The sequence below is a fragment of the Sturnus vulgaris genome, chromosome 13, assembly GCF_052056855.1.
Source record: "Sturnus vulgaris isolate bStuVul1 chromosome 13, bStuVul1.hap1, whole genome shotgun sequence".
In the NCBI taxonomy this organism is placed as follows: domain Eukaryota; kingdom Metazoa; phylum Chordata; class Aves; order Passeriformes; family Sturnidae; genus Sturnus; species Sturnus vulgaris.
In genome coordinates, this window is record NC_142255.1 from 18,579,604 (window position 1) to 18,602,637 (window position 23,034).

Genomic DNA, 23,034 nt, shown 5'->3' on the forward strand with positions numbered 1-23,034 from the left:
AGAGAGAATGCAGTTACAAAACTGAGCATAGTTTAACCTACATTCAGTTATTTCAGAAACATCTGGAATATGTTACTCAGCATCTATATGAAAGTAATAACTACAAATTCAAACTCCTCCCTGAGTGAGATATTCAAAGACACAAAACTCAACCTCTGCATATGCTGCCCATTATCTCTGTCCATCTGGCTCCAGCAAACCCAAGCAGGCTGGGAACAAATGCATGCAGAGGAGATGTTTAACAAAGTATCCTTAAACTCTGGCATAAAACCAAGCAGTGACATCTTTCAGCTAATATGACTGAAGTTTAGGTATTTTGTTACATTAACAATTCTCTGTGAAACTACATTATAGCTATTGTAACGTGGAGGTTTTTTCCTTTTCTCACTGGCATCATTTCACAGAACTAAACTGATTTCTGGAAAGATTCATGATGCCTTTTAGGATGAAATGAAACTTCAGTAATCAAAAATTATACAAATGATGGCTGTTAAAACTGCAAGCAAGACTTATAACTCCAGTGTATTAACAGCACTATTCCAGTTTAATCAGCCAGGACAGCATTACAAATAAACAGAATTATGTGTGTGTATACATATATATTATATTGAAGAATCATACCTTTACACAGTTTAAACCTCACCATTATTCCATATAAAGTTAATAACAAAAGTCTTAAATTCAAACATTCATTTATTCCCAAAAGCACTTTCAAGAAAAACTGGGACAAGCTCTCCTCATTTCGAGGCAGTTAAATTTAGAATCCCCTACATACAAACACCTGCTATCACATAAATTTGCTTCCTAAGGTTATAGCACGTAATACACAAGTCAGCAAGACTTTAATAATTTAATGCAGATTTTACAGAAGAGAGGGGGGGTAAAAAGGCCTGGCTGATGATGTATTATCCCTTCATATTTACCCATCCCTGTAGTGCCCAGGGCCAGGTTGGATGGGCTTGGAGCAGTCTGGGACAGTGGAAGGTGTCCCTGCCCATGGCAGGAGTGGAATGAGATGAGCTTTAAGGTCCTTTCCAACCCAAACCGTTCAGGGATTCTACAAGGATTTCATTATTTTTGTCTTTTGATACAAAGGCTTACAGCTAAAAATGGGATAAAAAAGATAAATTTCAATGGTCTTTTAGTCTAAGGTTGACTTAGACTTTACCAGAGCTATAGTGATAGTCAAATTTTCAACACTGGGTTCCTGGCAGAGCAGATCTATGCAAACTTTGTTAATGGACCCCAGAAAGAAGGTATAAATTGTGAGCTAACTCAGTGACAAATAATCATTATGTGAAAAGCATTTCACATAAACTGGTAAAAAGTTTCTGTAGAAGCCCACATCATGAAGCCATTCCACAGTGACTTTAGTCATACATTTTACTCAGTGAATTGTGATTGTCCCTTGCTGGTGTAAATCTCAGGAGAGCACCTGGGATAACCCTGGGATGGAGACGTGTCAGTCCAAGGAGAGATTTCTCCACAGCTGCTGATTCCACAGCAGGATCTCTCCTTATCTCCCTGTGTGATTCTATCAGCTAGGAAGTCCCAGAGTTCCCTCCTCTGCAAGGATTTCAACACAGCCTGGCCATGGGGTCTCCACTCCAGCCCTTGGATTGTGCTGTGTGGGAGGTCAGGAATGCTGCTGTTCCCTGCAGTGAGCAGCAGATTTTTGCCTACAACTTCCAGACTGTAATCTTTTTACCCTCACTCATCTCCCTACAACATCTCACCATACTGCAAGATATCTTTGAAGGCAAAAAAAACCCCCAAACCAAACATGAAAAACACAGCAGAAAAAGTCACAAAGCAGCTGGTTCCAGATGAAATTCAACATTAGGAGGCCACACTGAGAAGCTTTCACTGCTCCTCTACACTTCTGTAACCTGGGGACAAAAGGCTGCACTTTGAAAGCAATACCATGGGATCAAAACCCCAACCTCTCCCAAAAGCGCCCAGAAATAAGTGCAATATATGGTTTTTGAGATACCTCATGATAATGATTTTTAATGGACATCATATAACTAATACAACTACAAATTAAAAACCATAAAGATCAGAAAGAATCAAAATGTCCTCGCAAATAATTGTTTACACATGACTTTGTTATTAAACATACACACACACTGGATCTATGTAGATGACTATATGGGTGAGAGCTTTCTGTTATTTCTAAGAATGTGGGAACAGGGGAAACAATCACAATCTCTCAGATCCACAAACTATTAGCTTGATTACTTTGCTGAAAGACAAAGGGTAAACACAATTTCACTGTTTATTCAATGTAATTTTCTAACATCCTATTTTTTCATAAACATTTAGGAAATACCAATTAGATTTTTGCTGCTTGTCACCACTGCTGCAATTCATTCAGTGTCCAAGCTTTTTGAACAGATCACATTCCTCATTCAAATACTATAAGAGGAAAGCACACATCAGCTTTTCCCCATCACATGACCAGAACTGATGTGGATGAGCCATAGATTCCATCTGTGCAGCAGGAACAGGCACAATGCTCCATGAAGTGCAGTTTACTACAGATACACTACAACATTTGCAAGGAAAAATATACTGATCCTATCCCTACAACCTGCTCCTACCCACAGAATTTTGCAGAGAGAACTTGGAAATGGCTGCAGACCAGAAGAACTTCTCCAGCTATGCCAGTTTCTTTCCAGGAGCCAATTTTCCCAGACAGCAGCAAGAACCATCTGACTCCAATAAAAGAGTTTCTGCCAGTCCACCTCTGGCAGACAAATTCAACAACTGCCTTGTAATCTTTTAATCTGCCTCGTTGTCATTCTCATTCCTTCCTGCATTTTTCTTTGAGAATATTAAATTGCTTATTAATTTGAGTTCCTTATTAGATCCATTTGCTGTCTAAACTAGGTGATATTTCACTTTGTTAGCCTGACTCCAAAGATGTTCCATGTGTAAACAAGCAATGAATATTTCCTAGAGCAGGCTGGAAACCAGTGCAGGGCAATCTTTTTTTTTAAAAGAGTTCAAAGCTTCTGATTTATTTTTTAAAATATTCATCATACAATAACATTACAAGAACTTACTTCCTTTGAAGGAACATGAGGAACAGATGAACAGAGACACAAATCAGAGGCTAATTATTAAAAATTGTCAGTAAAGTTCTAACAGCCCCTAGCATCTCATACCTATGTGCATTGCTACATTAGCCTGCTGAAGTAACCAACCCACAGAGATGTGTCAGCTGGGCATGCAAGAGCCAAGTGAAGTTAACTGGATCAGTCAGTCCTGCTCTGGCTACTCAGAACCATTTCTCAGACTTAACACCACACAAATCACATGGGAGTTTCACAGTCTCAAGACATGTGAGTAACTGCAGTTACACAAGGAAAAAATTTCACCTCATCTCTGTACTGCCAAAGTTGTCTGGCAAAATTGTCAGACAAGCATTTCTCCCCTCAATATTTTCTTCACAGCAAGGAAACAATCCTGGGTACAAAGCAGAAGCCCTCTAATTTCACAGGGAGTCCCAAGGCAGAAACACAAGCCTTTTGCCCACTCTATCAATGTGTTCCCTACCTTTTCATCAGGGCATTGTTTCTACACTTTTCCTCTCTTGCTCTCAGCCAGGCTTTAACATAGACTTCTTGTTAAAGTTTCATTCCCTATAGAAACAGTAAAAATAACAATCAAACAATGAACACATTTGTTGAAACTTACTTTCTTCACACTTCATTGCACCAGTCACATGAAATGAACACTGTGGGTTGCTGTAGGACTCCTTGCTAAGATAAGGTTACAGATCACTTCACTAAAAAAGTAAATTAAACCAGACTTTAAAGCTAAGAAACAAAATATCAAGTTCTATACTGCGTTGATATTTTAAGAATGCAAACAACACTTAATGCTTTAAACCAAAATAAATCAAAGAAGAGATGAGCCAGCCACTTCAAATTACTTCACCTCTTCCATTGTTTTCTGAGGATCAATACCTTCTGTGTCCATTCCTAGGTGTTAGCAAGCTATCAAAGTCCTCTCTCAGCCCAAGAACCTTTCAAAATCTACTTCAAACCATTTTTCTTTGCAAGATTCGGATATTTAAGCAGAACTTTCTTATTCCACAATCAGCATCTCTCATCTAGTCACCTCACCCCAATTCCTCTTGCAGTGGGTGATACAGTCTTCTTGCCCTTTACTGCCACAGTTGATCATTTTTCTTCAGATGTAGTGAACACCAGCATGGCCACTTTTAAACGCTGGTATCACCACAGAGAGCTTGAGCTTGTGTTTTACACTGAGGAACTTGCAAGCCCAGGAGCCCGTGCTACATTGAAGCATTTTGAAGCAGCAGTTTTGCACCACAGGACTGAGGACAGCACCTCACTGGAGACTCTGGGCTCCCTGAACAGCTCATTAGCATCAGCAAGGCTGTACCAAAAGTGAACTTGGTTTAAAGGAAGTTTCTATTCCCCAAAACTTGTAGCACACTCTCAGAAGATCACTGAGAGAAGACTGCAGCAAACAAAGTGTAACATAGGAGAGGCAAGGAACAAATATCTCAGGAGGGTTGATGCAAACTATGAAAGATTTGCTTCCATTCCCAAAGCAGAAAAACCTGGGGAATTAGATTACCAGAACTGTATTTTTGGGATTCCAAAGTTCAAGGTTCTGTTCATAACCCCAATCTACAAGGCCATTGCTTGGAGATCTCCCAGAAGCAATGAGCACTGTTAGTGCATTACTCTGACAGCCCAGAGAGTGAATCCAGCCCCAGTGACCTCTCAAACCCACACTGCACCATGGACCTGCACCAGTTACAGCCAGGTACTTCCCAGCATCTGACTTTGAACATTTCCACACAAGACTACAAAGAGAGAATGCAGCAGTAGCACAACATCATTTTCTCCAAATATACAATCATTAATATCAAGCTTCCAGGAGCCCCAGAAATTATAAATTTGGGGATCACCTGCACACCTCAAGCACAGCTGAAAAAAGTCCAAGAATTAGGCAGCATTAACACATGATTAATTTCCCCATGGACACTTCAAAAAACTTCTTTTCTAGTCAACTCTATGGAAAACCAGTGAGGAGACTTCAATGAAAGCAAAAAATATAGATTTGGGCATTGCAAGGCCCACAGCCAGAATTGCTGCCAGTGTACTTGCAGATGTATTTTGTATTTACTTGCAGAACTTATTTACAACTAGTTCCTTGTCCTCTACGTATCAAGTAAAGGCTCTACTTCAAGAAACAAGAATGCAAAGGACTTACACCATTACCCAAACACAGGCAGAATTTCTCACAGTATTTTCATTTTTAGTAGGATATCACCTGTACTTCTCCCCATTTCCTACTGCAGTTACACAAACAGCAGAGAAAACAGGGCTAAAGTGATAAACAGCATTACTTTTCAGACCCTACTGCACACATCTGCACTCAGTGATGTTAGACAACACAATAATTCACAAGAAGCCACCAGCCTCCACTAAGCTCCCTTTGACATTGCATCAATTTTTATTAAAAAAGAAGAAAATTGACAATAACCCAAGAGAAAATATAAGATTTTTCTGTGCTGCATCACTGGACTGGAAAGGCAACCAAGCATTTTGCAGGCCCATTCACAATCACGTGTACCAAGTCATGGTTTACATCTCTGATCCAAACAGCTGAGGAGATAATCAAGAGAGCTCAGAAAACTTGGCAATGAAGGATCTCTAAGAGGTGCTGGGAAACAGGAAAGTGCTGGATAAAAGCACAGGGACAAAACAAAAGACCATGAATTTGGGAGAAGAAAATAGGAATGTAGCCAAGAACTGAGGGACAAGCAGACTTGTTCAGCAATGCTGAGGAAGAAAGAAAGATTAGGCCAAAATTCAGAGGCTAATCTAGATTCAGCAGGATGGGTACAGCAAAGAGCAGGAATGGGTCATGTACAGCATCAAAGCTTAGAGGAGGAAGCAGAATAAGGGGCAGAGAGAAGAAATAGACTTCACCCTGAGGGTGAGATCAGACATATCCCACATCTTCTGCACAGTTCTCCCTCACTCACCAAGTGTTCTATTTGTTTGTTTTTTAGTGCTGTCTGTAGCCTCAATAAAACCAAAGCATTTACTAAGAGAGTCTAACAAGGCACAGGCTGCTTCAGTGATCATTCCAGTTGTGCTGCAGCAAAATCTCATAAAATTCAGGAAAGGGATGTTCAAGTATCCCACAAGATTCATGACAGAGACAAATCTCAGTAGGGCCACTTTGAAAACTCCCACTTTTCTTTCTAGATTACAGTATTTATGGCCAAAAGGCACCACCAAAGAATGGAAAGGATTTCTGAAATATAACTGTGCTTGTAGGGAGGGATGCAGAAAACAAATTGTAGCAAATCAAGGGGAGGAAAGCCAAAATAAGCACTATAAAATGTAAATATTACTTCATCCAAAGCACAGTTCAGGAGGGCAGCTTGTCCATGTTTTTACTGTACAACTATTTACTATACAACAACATTTTAAAAGGAGAAGTCCCCCAAACAGAATGTTCTATTTTCCTTGGCACAGTAGATAAAGGCAAATGAAAACAGAAAATCTTTCAATATTGAGCTTCAAATCCTTCAAAATCTGTCACTGAAAATGTCAAAGTGCATCAACCAAGAGTGACAGAAGTGACCTGCTTTCACCCTGCCACATTTGGACCACATGCCAACCTTAGTTTTATTGTGAAACCATTCTCTACCCAAATTAAATTTTGAATGCATGGTGTGATAGAAGAAAAGATAGGTGGGGATTGTTTCTAACACTTTTTGCTACATTTAAAAAACACACTTTGAGACTTAGAATGTCTTATATGATTTTTTTTCCTTTGGCCAGCAAAAATGTTCCATAACATGAGAAAATGGGACCCAACCACACTGCAAATTATAGACAGGGACAGCCATGCACAGCCTGCATCTGCAGGGCTGTAACTGCTGCCTGCAGATCATCTACACCCCACTGGAAAGGTTTAATGGAGGGATAACACTCACTAATACCTCCCTCATTCAGCAAATCTCCACATCCATTCACCAAAATGTTCAGCATCTATTCCACAGAAAAATAAGTGTGCAAATACCACTACCAGCTCAGCTACAAATACATCAATCAGCTACCACGTATTGCTGGGACAGACTCCCAGCCAGCAAAGCAACAGAAACAACATTAGGGTCTCCTCCTGAAAATCACCATAAATTAATTGGAAAACAATGACATGACAAGGTAACTACTGCTGATCCTGAAGAGTTAGGAACTTTGAGAATAATTCCTTACGCCCACAGGTTTCTTCTGAAGCTCAAGTCAAAACCAAAACTCAAGAGTCCAGCCCACAAAACCCTTCTCTGTGTTTGCATAAAGCTTGCACACAAGGTAGGGGCTTTCTCTTGGGATTTTTTTATTTACACACATGTACTTATACATCAACTCACTGCCTGTTCACTTTCATTTCAGATAGCCAAACTGAAATAATTTTATTAATTAGCATTAATGATTTTCCTGACCCAGATCTTTAAAAGTCAAGACTTACAGTAAATATTAAAGAGGTAGGATATAACTGGCTAACTTCCTTCTGGCATGCTCCTTATTCTTTTCATCTCATTTTTAGACCATAGCACCTCCTCCTTTCACTTTCCTCCCATTATTACTTAGTTCACTCTATTTCAGCTTCCACACTAACCATTATCTAATATATCCATTAGACACATACACATTTTTCACATATATATGTTAGACAAAGCAATATATCTTACATCTAATGTATTGAAAAGGTAAAAATACACCATTTAAAATAGTCAGGCCAGCCAACACTTTGTGAAGTCTTTCATTTCCACATCTCAATTTCCTCCTGGTACTGTTTCTGAGCTCTTTAGGGAACTACCAGTGACTAATTCTGCATCACAGACTGCTACTGAAATGAGTGTTATAGATCAAACCTCTGGGCATCACTGCCCCACACAGCCTTGCCTGCACAGTTTAATTTTGACTCTGGAGTCTGTGGGAGCACTTAAGCATCAGCAGCCTATTTCCAAAGCAGCCACAGACCAAACTTTCAGAGCAGGCATAGACCAAACCTGAACTGAAGGACAGCAGAAAACATCTAAGGGCTATTATGCCATTTAGCAAAGAACCTCATTCACTTCAAGTAATTAATTGATCAGTACAAGCATTAGAAACAGCTGATTTTTAACAACAGTGGTGATGCATTCACAGCTTACACACATTCATCCCATACCTGTTGACTGTCCCTCAATTATAATGAGGCATAGCTGGCTTTAGCTTCCACAGGATTTGCTTATTTTATTTGCTTATTATACCATGATTTGTGTGTGCAGTAGCAGATATGATTTACATACAGAATTGTTTCTAAGTGAAGAGAGCAAGGGAATTTTCTGTGCTCTTGTCACCACCCAGTGAAGCTACAGCAGAAGGACAAGGGACATCACACCTGCACCCTTGCATGAGGGCAAGCTCAACCTAAATTTTCTTCTAAGGTCCTACATTTTTACAGGTTTGGTTTTGGAGGGGAATTGCAAAGTGAGGAAGGAATAGCCTTATTTGGATTTGGGGCTTTTTTTGTCTGGGTCTTTTATGAATAAGCTTAACAAAAGTTTGACATTTGAACACATCCCAGAGAAGTCTGACTCAAATACTGTAACAAGCAAGATAAACATACTGGAAATACACCTATCACCATAAATTGCATCATGCTTTGTTAAGGCACTTGTAAAGAAAGTATTTTGGTGAGTTGGTTTTTTTTTTGGTTCTTTCATTATTAGTATTATTCATTCTTTCATTATTATATTATTATGCAGTTCTTTCCAGGAAACTTCAGAAAAAAATACCTTGGTTTTACAGCAACATGTGTATCAAAACCTTTACCACTGGAACCTGATCATACAGCAGCATGGTTGGAAATCACCAATACCCCAAACATACATTTGAACAACATTACAAGGTTATATTGACTTTTTATTTTTTAAACCAACATAAACTGGGCAACATTTGGCCTCCAAATTTCTGGTCCTGCCAACACCATATTGAAAAACTCAGGTCAAAATTGAGGAAAGGACAAAAATCAGAAAGAAGGCTTCCTGCAAGTTTTAATTTCTCGAGATAAATTTAAGATTGAGAAAGCTTTTGACTAAATACTTATTGTACCATTCTCATTCCAACCTGCCTGTGTTTGGCCAGGAAGCACAAATGTTTCTGCAGCTACTGTTACAAAAAGCATTTCATCCTACTATGACTTGCAAAACTAACAGCAACTCAGCTGCTAGGGAGCATGATGGAAATAAAAAAGGATGTTGAATATTTAAGTGACGCTGCAAATTTCTTGTTCCCATATTAAAACCTCAAGGTTACCAAATCCCATTATCATTCAGCTTGGTCTAGGAATTGTCTTCCTCTCTGAAGAGTCACAAGACAGTTTTCTCCTGCTATCACACTCTACAGCAGGAATTAACCTAGAAATTAGTAAACCCTCAATGCAAAATCCTGCAGATTAAAAACTGACAGCCTGGCTTCTGGCAGTGGTGGTGCCCACAATTCTTCTTTAGGAGTCACCCAGAACAGCTGCCTTAGTTACAACCTCACTCCTTTAGGGACCAGCTGGCTTCACTCTCTACCTTTCTACTTTCCCTTTCAAGTACATATTTGAAATAGAAGCAGGTTATTGACATTGTTTCTAAGGCTTGACCTGCATCAGCTCCGTTCACCTGAGCCCTAGAGTGTGTGCCAGGCTATGTCAATATTTGTGCTTTTTCTAACTAATAATTAACTCTGGCTATATTAACTAGATAGCTGCTAATATTGCCATTAACACATATAGTAATTCCATTAGGCATTATATTGGGGTGAAAACACAAACCTGCAACCACATGGCTACAGAATTATGAATACTCAGAGGTATGAAAATCTCAAATATTGGGACAGCATTTTTAAGTAAATCCCTGTTTAAAGAGAATAGTTCTGATGCTTTTTGTCATTCTGCTTGCAGAAGAAGATCTATTTTCTTTCTAATAAATTCACTTTTTAGAAGAGGCCATTCAGTAAGGTCTTTTCCAAAGGAGCAGAAGCCACCCAAACTTGAGGAAAGTACTCATCCAGCTGGAGCCCAACATTTCCAAAAGTAAAACATGTACATCACAGAAATCCTTAAGGCTGTAGAGAGGCTTCATCTTTTTTTTGTTCTGTTTTTAAGGCCCCATGCAATTTTCCCCTTCCTCAAGCTAACCACAGAAACTCTAATGCTCTATTTTTGATAATTAAACTATTTCAATGCCAAGTCACGACAGCCCCTAAAAAACAGCTCCCTTTACCAGAGTCCCACTTTAATGCTCACTTTAAATAAACTTACAGACTCCTCAATACTTTAAAAGCTAGATGAAGTTTCTCCAGTACTCTAAATATATGACTTTTTTTAAAAAGATGAGAAAAGCAAGAGACTCTTACAAAGTAAGACCTGCATGCTAGACACACAAACCAGAATTAATCCATTTACTCCCCCTCGACCTTCCTTGGCTAGACTAACTCAATTAGTTTCCCTAAACCACCAGACACTTGCCAAGATAACATTTGTGTTTAATCATTCAAAAAGTGAAGTATTATGTACTGTAATGTAACACTTTTTACGGAAACCTCCAGTTGAGCAACAGTTCCAGAAAAAATTGTGAAATGAAGTAAAAAGCTGTCCAGAACACCATACTTCCACTCAGTTAATTCAAAAAAATGAAGTTTCAGAACTAGGCAGAAAGTCCAGACCTCATTTTTAGCAAAGTAGAAGCGGCACATTTTTAAACGCAGCCTGTTTGAAATAACTTCGGAATAACAACCATCACCGGGAAGTTATTGAATACCATCATCCCCTGGCCAGCAACTTGTGCTACACGCAGATCTCGTGACAGAAAGACGATAAAAATGCCAGGGCTAATTTCTACCACCGTGTCCAGCGCGTCGCATTAATCCAGGTGTAGGGCAACCCAGGCTGCCGAAGGGAAAGCCGGGACAGAAACACGAACCGTGGGGCTGAGCAGCACCGGGCAATTCCGGCTGACGCAGCGGTGCTGCGCGGAAAACCCGCACATGGGTTTGGGGGACACGCACGCACACGCGGATCGGGGAACGCGCACACCCGGGGGGCTGGGGAAAGCACAGCCGCCGATCCAGGGAGCGCACACACACACAGGGATTTGGGGAACGCACACACAGGGATTTGGGGAACGCACACACCCCGGCCCGCGGCGTGCAGCCCGTACAACATGGCAGGTCGGCCCCGCCGCCCGGGGAGCCCCTCGGGCCCGGCCGGGGCTGGCGGGAGCCTCGAGCCGGCGGGCACAAGGAGAAAGGAGAAAGTTTTCCCCCCTCCCACCGCGGCCCAGCGGAAAGTTACCGCCGCCCCCGCGCCGCCTCAGCCCCCGGCCCTCCAGCGCCGGCCTCCCCGCCCCCGCTGACAGCCCCGCGCCCCTTCCCCGCCGGCCCCGGAACGCGGCAGCGCCCGACCCACGGCATCGCCTCGGAGAACCCCCCGGCCCGCGCCCGCGGCGGTGACAGCCCCGCCGCCCTCACCTCAGGCAGGGGCCGCGCTCCCCGGGCGAGGAGCGGGCGGTGAAGGGGTTCGGGGGACAGCGCGCTCGGTGCCCGCGCCCTTATCTCATCCCAGCGGAGCCCGGCTCGCCCCCGCCGCCTCCCGCCGTGTGGGCGGCTCAGGCGGGATCCCCCCTCCCCTCCGCCGCCATCTTGGCTGTCACGGGGCGGGGGAGGCGGGCGCCGACCCGTGATCGCAGCGGGGCGGGCGCGGGACGGAGCCCGCCGGGTCCCGCGGCTCCTGAGGGGGAGGCGGCCGTGCCCCGCCGCCCACCGGGTCCTTTCTGAGCGCTCCTCCTCGCACCGCGGGTCCGCCGCTCCCGCCTTCCCCCTCACGGAACGCGGCCCCTCCGCTCCCGCCTTCCCCCTCACGGAACGCGGCGCCGGCGGCTCCGAGCCGTGAAGGGGGAGCGGGCTGCTTCAAGTGAAAGCGCCTAAAACACAGCGCGCAGACCACGGGCTCGACTCTGCCTCCCCCCACCCCAGCCTGTTAACCCAGCCAGCATCTTTAGTTTAAGCAGAAATTAATCTCTGGCCCAAATAGGCCGGGATTTGGCTCACCTGCGGCGCCCGTCGCCTGGACCCGGAGGAGGTGCCGGCTGTCTGGAAAACAAGGGATGAGAAAAGCGAGGGATTTTCTGCAGGCTTGATGTAACCCGCAGCAGGCTGTTGCATCAAAGACTAGAAAAAGAACCCGAGACAAAAATAATCTTTTAAGAGCGTGCAGCTAAGATTAGTGCAGCGTGTCAAGATGTTGCTGAGCGCAACAGAACGAGTCCTCCTGCCTGTACCCACACAGAAATAAATACTACTTTTCTGGCACCTTGTCCACTGCAACCCTGAGTTTCCAAATTTTGTACCAAAATGCTGTTTAGGGATAGGTTCCAACCATACAATTTTGAGTTTGAATTCAGGCTTACCTCAGTTCTGGATGCTGGCTTGAGGATTTAAATCTGGCTCGTTATAGAAGACATGAAATTCATATGAAGTTCTGAATTTGTAAGTATTGTGAATTATCAAAACTGAACTGCAAACACTCAGGTATGTTCAGACCTACTCCCTCGCCTTACCTCATCCCTCTGAAGATCTGACCAAATAGCAGAATATAAAACCAAAAAGGTATAAAATAACAGTTTTCTCCCACATGCTTTTATTAATTAAATTGCTTATAGCAGAAATGCTGCTCCTCATACCCCCCCATGCAGGAAATGTGGTGGCTGACACAAATCAGTGTCTACCTGGGCAGGAGCACCCATGTGCGAGCCTGTACATGCAGGCACAGCTCTGCGTTGCCAGGGTTGGTATTTGGGAGCTGAGTCTGTCTTGTTTTTTTTTTTTTTTTTCTCAACAGGCAGCAAACCCAGTAAAAATGTGTCAGGGACTACGAGAACCATTGCTTGTGTTTCTACTGAAATGCATTTTTAGCCACACCCATAAAGAACTTGTTTCTCCCGACAATACTCAGTGGGGTAAGTGAGAGACCAAGAACATACACTACAGCAAGATGCTCTGTGTTCAGCAGCATGTCCTTAAATTATTTGGTGTGCTGGTAGAGACTTTTCTATATCAATTTCCAATTTATTTTAATCCTGGAAATGCTTTTCAAATAAATAGCAATACTGGAGTCTATCTTCTGGCTACTGTTAGTAATTTTTGATATGCAAACTGTTCTGTGCTCTCTGCCCTTGCTCATTTTTCAGGTAGGCATAAATTTTAGGCTTCAGCGTTACATCCAAGATTAATGAGTCTGTTCTTACTTCTAAGAGTATTGTTACAGCTGCCTGTATACTGAGCAAAATCCCTGCAGATGTATGAATGACTGACTTTGCAGGGTTTAAGTTCATAGCCATTAAAATATTCTGGATTTCTAATGGAGACTCATTTTAGAGAAACAGAATTCTTAAATATTCTCTGGCAATTTTCATACTTTTCAGCTCTTTTATAAGTAAAACGTGTGGATGTCTTTGTTTTGCTGTTAATTTGTTTCCCTCCCCCATTTCTATCCTTCTAGGACTATCTGCATTTAATTACACATTGTGTCAATGTCAACAAATTGCCGTCAGGGACAGGGTTCTCTCTCTGTGAGGCCCGATACGAGCACCAAAGTATTTTCTGCCCCACACTGCTATCACAGCTAACAGTGCTTATCTCTGTCCTGTCTTTCTTGTTCTTACATCTCCCCTTCCTTCCCACCCTGTTCCATCAAGCCTCTGCTGCATTCTCTCCCTGACCTAACTGCTGCTCATGCTCTTGGCTGTGGCACACTTTCTTCCCCACCAGCACATTTAATTGCAATGTTCCATTTCATTATTAGCTTGTCACCACCTTTATCAAGTCACCTTTCCTAACAAATCTCACCGCGAAGCTTTCCCGCGTAGCTCGTCATCAATTTTCCACTTTAAGGCTCTTGTAGAGCCACGTGCAAAAGGGCCTATGAAAAATTGTGACTGTAGTTCTGTATTTATTGGTGAATAAAGAGCAGCATCAGTGAATGGTGCTACTGTACAGGCAGAGACAGATTTACTGTGTGCCCAGCTCCTGCCAGGCTCGTTGCACAGAGATGTGTCTATGTGTCAGTCAGACAAAGCCTTTCCCTTCCCAGAGATTTTCGGGATCTCTGAGCAAGGATCTCTACTTGCACATGAAGACCCGAGCCCAAGATCATTAAGTCACTGAAGTCTACTTATTAATTCCAGTCAGCGTTGGATCAGATTCTTGTTGTGCATAGTAAGCTAATTACCCAAGTTAACCAACTGCATGTCGTGCAGGTGGGCAGGCACCAAACACGCTTCATGTGGGATTCTGCTGCCTCTCAAGTGCAGGGTGGAGCCCTGGCAGCCAGATTTAGCCTCCCCCGTAGTGCAGCCAGAGAGACACGCAGGCTTTCTACAGACCAGCAACCACAGAATGATTTTTTCCGTGTTACAACCCCAAATTTCTAGCTTGTGGCACTGAAGTAATTTTCAAAGTCTGGTTTAGCTTATTTTAAGTGCATTTTACACATGGGTAAATTCAAGCAAGGCAGAGGACAAGTGGCAGATGGTCAGTGACAGTGCCAGGAATAGAATGGAGAACTCTGATGTCCCAGGACACGATTTTAAGAAACTTTGTCCCAGGATTATGAGCTTGACGATTTATAATTCATGGGTCTTCAGAAGTGCTTTAAGGAAAAAAAAAAAAATACAGCTATCACTATTCCTAGTTTTTCCTGGCAGAGACTGGCTCCATAAACAAAACAATTTTAGTTCAGTTTCTTAAGTGTGCAATTTGGGACTTAATCTGTTCATTTTCCCACCAGTTTTTGAACTCACTTGGCTGTGCTGTGTGCACTGCCCATTTACCTCTACAGGGGGAGGATGAACCTCCAAGAGAACCCACCAGAATACCTTTCAAATAGATCTATCTATAACCTTGGTAAAAATAACTATGGAGATAATGATAATGGATAATTATAAACTCCATAACTGGCAAAACAAGACTCTGCATTTCAGATGATGAATTGCCTTACCCTGTCCAGTAACCCACTTTACAGTGCAGTAATGGATCTGCATCCAGAGGGTTATGCAATGAAATGGAGCCTTTGGCAAGCTGGAATCACACTGGAAACAAAGCAACATCTTCATGGGTTTTTTCATGCATGTATATTTGTAAATCTGGGATTTATCCCTTTTGACATAAAGAGACCGTCCCTGCTTGGAATGATTAAATTCTAGGACAGATTATGAAATAATAAAGCATTTAAATATTATGGTGCAGCAGTACAACAGTGCAGTCGCCCTTCCTTTTACCGATTCAAGTAGAGTATCTCTGAAAAGCTTTTTGCACTCCAGAGAAACTACTGACTATACATTATAAAACAGGAAATAAAATGTATGTGTATATATAAAAAAAAGAAAATCTTTTTCCAACCATTCTCTAGGTAAAGTAGTCACTGAAGCAGCTAAAAGTACGGAGAAATGAAGCAAATACAGGCCCTGATGCAAAGACCAATGAACTCAGCAGAAGCACTGGAATCCTGTGTGTCGTGAATTGCAATTCACAAATGCAAATAAAGAATGTTACTGTATATGTGTAAGGATAAAGTCTAATTGTCTAGTTGCAGTATCTAGGCATTCCACTTGGAGAAAATGAGGAGATTTTTTTCTGCAGCAGGTAGGGTTTCTCAGCGAGCATGTATTGCCAATATTTATGGCGGAGTTCATGGTCCCAAAACACAGAAATGCTGGGAAACAAAAAGGAAAGAAAATGTACCCAAGGAGGAGATCCAGCTGCTTCCAAGTGATTTCTATAAATAAAAGTCTGATGCAAACTCATTATCATTTCCCTTTCCAGCACCGATTTGCTTCCTCAAGATTTCGGAGTGTGCATTTGAAGACTTAGGCTGAGCGTTGTAAAGTTTCCCTCGGCAACTGCTAAAATTATTCCCGAGGCACTGCAGCAGGGCAGCAGCTCTCGGATTTGGAATGGTAAGAGAGGTGTTAATCGGGGAGAAAACAGTGGAGTTGTGCTCGGTGTTGCTGAGGGTTGGGCTGTCAAGGAAGTGATGCCATCCATACCTGTTGTCCTGTCGTTAGCGGGCAATCAGCGTGTACAGCTGGAGCGCGTTTCTGGAATGGCTCTTCCCGTAGACACTGGAAACTCCCAGACAAAATATTTGCAGCCCGTTTTGTGAGCACGGGACAGTGGAAGGGTTGCTTGAGGATGGCCCAAATCCTAATGCATCTACCAAAGCCAGCTTGCTGTCTGTGCCAGCACTAACCTGGTTTAAGTATTGCTGTCATCAGTAATGCCAGATAACAAAAGCTGCTCTTTGTGGAGTAATATCAGGAAGGAAATTGTGCATGCAGATTCGCCAGCAAAAATAACAGTCTGGGGCTGTAAATGTACACACTGATACTGCTGGTTTGTTGCTATTTTCAGCAGCTCCTGTTCCCTCAGGGGTGAGAGGACTTAACTGCTATCCCTGCTGTTCATGCATCAGTCTTAAAGGTTCCATGTGGATGCCTGCTCTTTGGCCCATCTGGGGGTGATTTCTGCAAACAGCAGTTTTCCTCTGAATCAGTATTCAATTCATCACCTGAGCCACACCACATGATACTGTGGGGCCGGACAGAACCACTTTTCCTCCACTAGAGATCTCTAGTGAAGAGTTCTTTATTATTTGCACTTTTATTCACTTTCAAATTGTGCCCAGGCCAAGCAATTGTATTCCATGTAGCTAAACTTTCCCCACAGTTTTGCCTGACAGGGATACTTCGGGCTCTCAACTCCTGTGCAGTTCTGCTGTTTAAAGTTTTTGTATTTTGTTCTAGAGATTGCTTATATCATGGTGGGTGAAGTATATCTATCACTTAACCACTTCTCAGGAGTACTATTAGGCTTAATTAATGTTTGTAGAACACTACTGAGATTCTCAAGAGAAGCAGCTATAGAAGTGCAAAGGATTATAATTAATTTAAAACTAATTTTTGAGTAAACGGCTAACAACACTTAAGCTGAGATTCTCCAAGTAAAACTCTTAGAAAACATTCTGAAGTCTGGGTTCCATTTACTACTACCACTGTAAGATGCATTTGGATTTTTATTATCCTTCAATATCCTTTGATATATCCAGGCACATAGTACACCTTGTTTTAGTTCAGGAAATACTGCCCAACATATGTAAGTGAAGTTAAAATAAAACTAACAAGGGAACTAAATTAATAAACTCAAAGACAATCCCCAGCACCATTTGCCTTTAGTATAATAAATGTTTAAACTATAAAGCCTGTAATTAATATTATGGAATAATTTTCATATTTATTTATAAGGCATCTCATTTACATAAATAGTTATTATCTGGAAATAAAACCAGATCATTAAAATTCTGAAAACTGATTGAGATCAGTCAAGATGTACCAAAGAGATTTGCTAAACTCCCTGTTTGAAACTGTTCTGAAACAAAATCTCTTCTCCCAAACAAGCTGAAACAGGACTCTGCTGTGGAAATCCAAGGAGTGCTTCATGCACATGACATCATCAAACAGAAGGGTTATTTTGTACCGTGAGGAAACATTGGGTCCTCTTCTCACTAACTGCCATGGAGAGTTTCCAAGGAACAGCACCTGACACATCTGCACTGAAAATCTGACCCAGATTGTAGCTGAAGTTCTCCTAACACAGATTTCTGTTTTTCTGAGATTCTACAGCATGTCAAAATACTAATTTCTTTCAAAATACCTTAAATGCTTACACTATTTTCAATACTTTCAAAGTTTTGCATTGGAGAACACTTCATGCAGAAAAATAGAGAATAAATGACACTCTTGTTTTTCTATTTGCAAGCTGGATTGACCACTCCTCAGTTATTAGCTAGAGTCACAGGTATTAAAGATGATGTCCTGCTTGTCACAAAGAATGTATCTCTGGTCCTGCTGTCAGTGCTTTTGCCTTTCAAGGTCCAGCTCTCTATTCAATTTTTTTCTAGATAGAAATAAACTCACCATCTTTTCAGAAAGCTACAACTACAGAACGTATTTTTTTAAATTTGCAATTGCCCTGAAATTCAGGCCTGAGTCTCACATATTTCAATGTGAGATACATCTTTGAAATGTAAGTGTAAGCCCAGAGTAATGCAATACACCAAGACCTATGTTTGGATGATTCCTAGAGAATGGAAGTTGGCTCGAGTACTGAGTCATGAGGATTTCATCTCAATACAGATATTTTTAGTATCTGATATTTTATCTTGGGTACTTCTAAAATCTGTATCATTGCCCAACTCCTCTCCTAATCATCTGAAATTCTTTTCCTCTGTAACAGCTTTGGAATGTGCCCTTCTATTATTACAAATACTGGCTGCATTAGATTGGGTCCTAACTGCTCATCCATTGATTGGGTTAGGTAAGAGTGCCCTTGTTTAAAGCCTCAGCAACTGCTGAGAAACCAGCAAAACAGAGGAGCAACATTAAATCTCACGGTGAGTCACTGTGAATATAGGTCAGCCCAGGCTCTGCCCTTTGCTGAGCTCTCAGAGAGTTGGCTCCAGGTTACCTGAAGGGGCCCCAATCTCAACAGACCCCCACAAAAATTATGTTAATGTTCTTTTGCCATACAGCACTGCCACTTTCATGGGGGAGTTCAGATGATGAACACTTTCTTAGCAACTGGGCCACAAACAAGAGCTGAGAAAGGATAGGAGAGAAAACATAAACCAAATCACCTTGAGAGTAAAATACACAACCTGTTTGTTTAACCCAATTTGTGCCAAATTACATTAGAGATCCACTCAATCTCAGCCACTTGAGGCTCAAAATCAATGTGCTAAGAGCAGAAGGAGGAGAGTGATGTTTCTGCTCTGATTTGTACCTGGGGGAGACCCTCTTCTGCAACAGTCAGGGGCTCTACATGAGGTAGGCAGAGAGAACTGTGAATTGATTATTAATTAAACTGCTTGATCACCTCCTTGGAAAATGTATGACCAAATATTGATGCACAGAAAGTAATTTACATAACCAAGTTTGAATTTGACTCATAATGAAGTACAAAACTGCCTTAATAAGTGGCAATTTTTAAAGATCACACTCTGACTCTTGATACAAAATAGAGTACTTCCAGTATAAATAATGAGATGGGAGGAAATGTCCTTGGCAAGTCAATTTGTTCCATGCTGCTGATGGTTCCTGTTAGTGACAAGGATTTTTTTTCAAGAAGGAAACAATGGAAAACAAATGCAAAAACATTTACCAGAAGGCCAGGCAATGGCAGCTTTTCCAAAATGTCAAGTGTGCAGAATAGAGTCAATTTAAAAGAGAATTAATTATTTAAACTGAATTAATGTGACTACAATGAAGCCCTGTTAAGCCATCTCATCCATCCTGCTTCCAACTGTGCTACCCCTTACAGTCTCAGTCTAAATACTGTGACCTCAATTTTCAAACACTTCAAACTCTCTTACCCAGTCATAGTATCAATATGTTGCTTATTAAATATATTTACTGCATCTCTTCAGGAACTCACCCACAGAATTGTGCTCACCTTCTCCACATTCCCAACTCACACGAATTTGACTTCTGAGTCCCCTTTTCCCCTCTTTTCCTCTTTCATCTTCGTATTTCTTATGTTTTCCCAGATGCTTCAGGCTGTTTCTATCATTGCCATTCTTCAGATCATCCTTTACCTGCGAGTCTGCCCTTTGCATAAAGTCCTGATATCTTAATTTCAACAGCTTTTCTCTTTTGTTTCATGCATTTCCTTGTCCTTTGTGTTCCTTTGGGGAAAGGAAGGTGACTGAATTTTAGGTCTCCAGCTTCCATATGGAAGCTCATTTTCTCAAAAGAATGTCCACACCTACTTCCCCTGGAACCAGCTGTCCCAAAGGGCTCCAGTTCCTCCTGGACTCTGGGCCATGATGCTGCAATACACTGGGTATCACTCCTAGAAGGAATGCTCTGTGCTCACTGTTTGCATTTTCTAAGTCAACACAAATTTGCAATGCTATCAACAATTTAAAAGTGCCATAATGGTGTCCTAGTGCTCTTTTTCCTGGATAGTGTTACATAAAATGTGGCAAACACCAACAGAGCCACTGTTCCTCTTTTGTATCCCACAGGAATATCTGTAACCATGTCTACCAGGGATAAGTCAAAGCTGACACTTTTGGTTTCCAGTTTCAACATGGGCAAATGAACCACTCCAAATCCACCCTTTTCTGCTACCCTTTAAAACAAAACATCTAGGCTAGAATTTACATAAAATAAATTCCTTCATTTCTTCTATTTCATGGAGAAAAAGAACTCCCATCTAATAAGTAATGAACTTAATTACCCTGGGTCTTGACTGTATTGGGAATGCATATTAATTTAAATGCTTCAGTGTAAAAATCAGTCTCATTAAACTATTTCAAGGCCCTAGAATAGATGGAGCACTGCATTAACACTTGCATGTTATCATTCATATTAAAGTTATAATTTATAGGAGCTCATAATGAGTATAAACAGGAATTAAAACTGAACTGAGATACAAGAAAAAGGATTAGTGGCAGTGATATTTAAATTGACAGTTAAAAACTCTTCTGGAGCATTTTCAAGGCCTTGGAGAAATACAGTTGGTTGGATATACTATTCTTTATTTCAAGGTGTACTAGAAACAATGTATAAAACATGAGCACACCGAGGCCAAATGAATATCTTCACTGCAGAAATGTATTTCTGAAGTTCCTTTATGCATTCTCATTTTCATGTCGTGCAAGGGGAAGGACTTATATACATATGGAAAATTTTGAGTGAGTTCTTAGAAACCATAATATTTTCTTAATCATTCATAAATACATCAAGAACTCCTCAGAGTATCACTATTGCACAGCTTGTACGAGATCTCCATAGCTACCCTTGGCACAACAAGCACAAAACCCAAGAGCCTTTGCAGGGCTGATAAGCAGACAGGAAGCAAGTGAACATCTGCTACAGCTTTAGATGGTTTTGCCTTCAGCAACCGCTGAAAAACGTCAGGCTCTGCGTTCCACTCCTGCTCGCTTGGCCTTTGACACCACCAGCTGTTGGACAGGAGAAGTCAAATGTTATACCTACGAAAAGAGAGGTGCATTATTTTCTAAAGTACCACTGGGATATTTAATGGCATCTTTTTCTTTCCATTCTCTGGTGCCTGGAAACGCTGGATAGCAGAGTCTGCATATGGAGTTACTTCCTGAAAGTCAACCACTTCCTATTTAACAATTATTTTTTTTCTAATGTTCTGTTTTCCTTTCCAAACCTTCTTTGTTTTGTCCTGTTTTGTTTTGTCCTGTTTTAAACACCAAAAACAATTGCCCCATATACTGAATAGTAATTATTTTCATCCTAATCATTGTAAGGAAGCCATGTGCTTCCCTGGATCAGGGCTGGGGCTTCCAGCCCAGGCAATCTGTCTTCTTGGAGCATAACAGCATTTCTATAGCATGGACAGCAAAGGAACAGAGTTACACAAAATAAATATCAAACAATTTAGTGCAAACTCTTTCTTTGTTTAAAGAAAGAGCTGTTGAACATGATGTTTTATAAAGCAGCTCAGCCAAATAATGCAGATTCTCTGCTCGTGGGTATGGAGAAAATATCTGCTCCAGATAGTTCAGCAGTTCTCCACCACCACGGTATTTTCATTTGCATGGAAAACTACTAACAGAGAACAACTGACAGCAGCATATTTTTAGGATATTGAGGCCCAAGCATCTTTATGTACTTCCTCTGAGATTGTAATTTTGTCTAGGAGATTGCAACAGTTGTGACGAAATTGGATTTAGCCATGTATGGTACATTCTATGGCTCTGACACAATGAGATGAAAAGGGGCTCAGAGTAACAACTAAAAAGAGGAAGACACTACTCCAGACTTACGTAAGTGTAACTGAGAAGAGAATTTTGCCCAGAAATTCTATGTTTTGTGCCTTGGAGTTCTATACTTTTTTAAATATGTTCTATTCTGAAACTGCAGATGGATGCTGTTTTGCCAGAAAATAAATGAAACACAAAGATGATTTCAAATATTTGGAGAAGTCATGTTGCCACTCAAAATACAGAAGCATCAAGTAACTGTCCTAGCGAGATCATAAAAGCAGAGTGATCAAAGAAGAAAATACAGGACTCTTACTCCATTCCTAATGTGAGCTATTTCTCCTTTTAGGACCAGGAGCCTACCTGGCACAGAGATGTTCCCATATCTACAGATACAGTAGCTGAGTACTTGAGGTGACTACTTTGCCAGTATTTATTTACTTAGATACAGGAATAGTCAGAAAGACAATGGATTTAACCCTTGAGACTGACAAATGACTAACTCAGGTTATTATTGTATAATGGAATCATAGAACCCCAGAATGGTTTGGGTGAGGGACCTTAAAGATCATCCAGATCCAAGCCCTTGTCTTCCACTATCCCAGGTTGCTCCAAGCCCCATCCAGCCTGGCTTTGGACACTCCCAGGGATCCAGGGGCAGCCACAGTTTTCCCTGTGCCAGGGTCCCACCATCCTCACAGGGAACAATTTCTTCCCAATATCCCATCTATCTCTGTCCTCTGGCAGTGGGAAGCCATTCCCTCTTGTCCTCTTCCTCCAGACCCTTGTACAAAGTCCTTCTCCAGCTCTCTTGGAAACCCTTTAGCACTGGAAGGGTCTCTAAGGTCTCCCCAGAGCCTTTTCTTCTCCAAACTGAACATTCCCATCACTCCCAGCCTGGCTCCAGAGCAGAGGGTCTCCAGCCTTTGCAGCATTTCTGTGGCCTCCACTGGACTTGCTTCAGCAGCTCCAAATCCATTCTGCTGTTGTTCCCCAGAGCTGGAGGCAGTTCTGCAGGTGGGGTCTCACCTGAGAAGGGCAGAATCCCTCCCTCTCCTGCAGCCCTTACTGTGGGGTGAACCCAGGATATAGTGCCTTTCTGGGCTGCTCTCTATACTTTTTACCTTCTGCTTTTCACAGGGA

At 41.7% G+C, this 23,034-nt stretch overlaps 1 protein-coding gene and 1 long non-coding RNA gene across 6 annotated transcripts in view; one reads left to right on the forward strand and one right to left on the reverse strand.

Annotated features, from left to right (window-relative positions):
• DENND4A (DENN domain containing 4A) overlaps positions 1-12,261 on the reverse strand; it is a 48,760-nt gene extending 36,499 nt beyond the window's left edge. For 2 of the 5 annotated variants that reach the window (XM_014874583.2, XM_088172689.1), the window contains exons 1-2: positions 11,568-11,712; positions 3,562-3,647 (exon numbers count right to left, since the gene is read on the reverse strand). The gene's annotated coding sequence lies outside the window, so the exon portion shown is untranslated. Of the gene's footprint in view, positions 1-3,561; positions 3,648-11,567; positions 11,713-12,146 lie in introns of those variants that run through there. The other 3 variants (XM_088172690.1, XM_088172692.1, XM_088172691.1) reach the window with 3 other exon arrangements.
• On the forward strand, positions 10,703-17,362 carry LOC148222277 (uncharacterized). Its single transcript, XR_015806593.1, has 3 exons — positions 10,703-10,969; positions 12,937-13,054; positions 15,918-17,362. It is a non-coding gene; the product is annotated as an uncharacterized LOC148222277 (long non-coding RNA).
• The last annotated feature ends 5,672 nt before the right edge of the window (positions 17,363-23,034 follow it).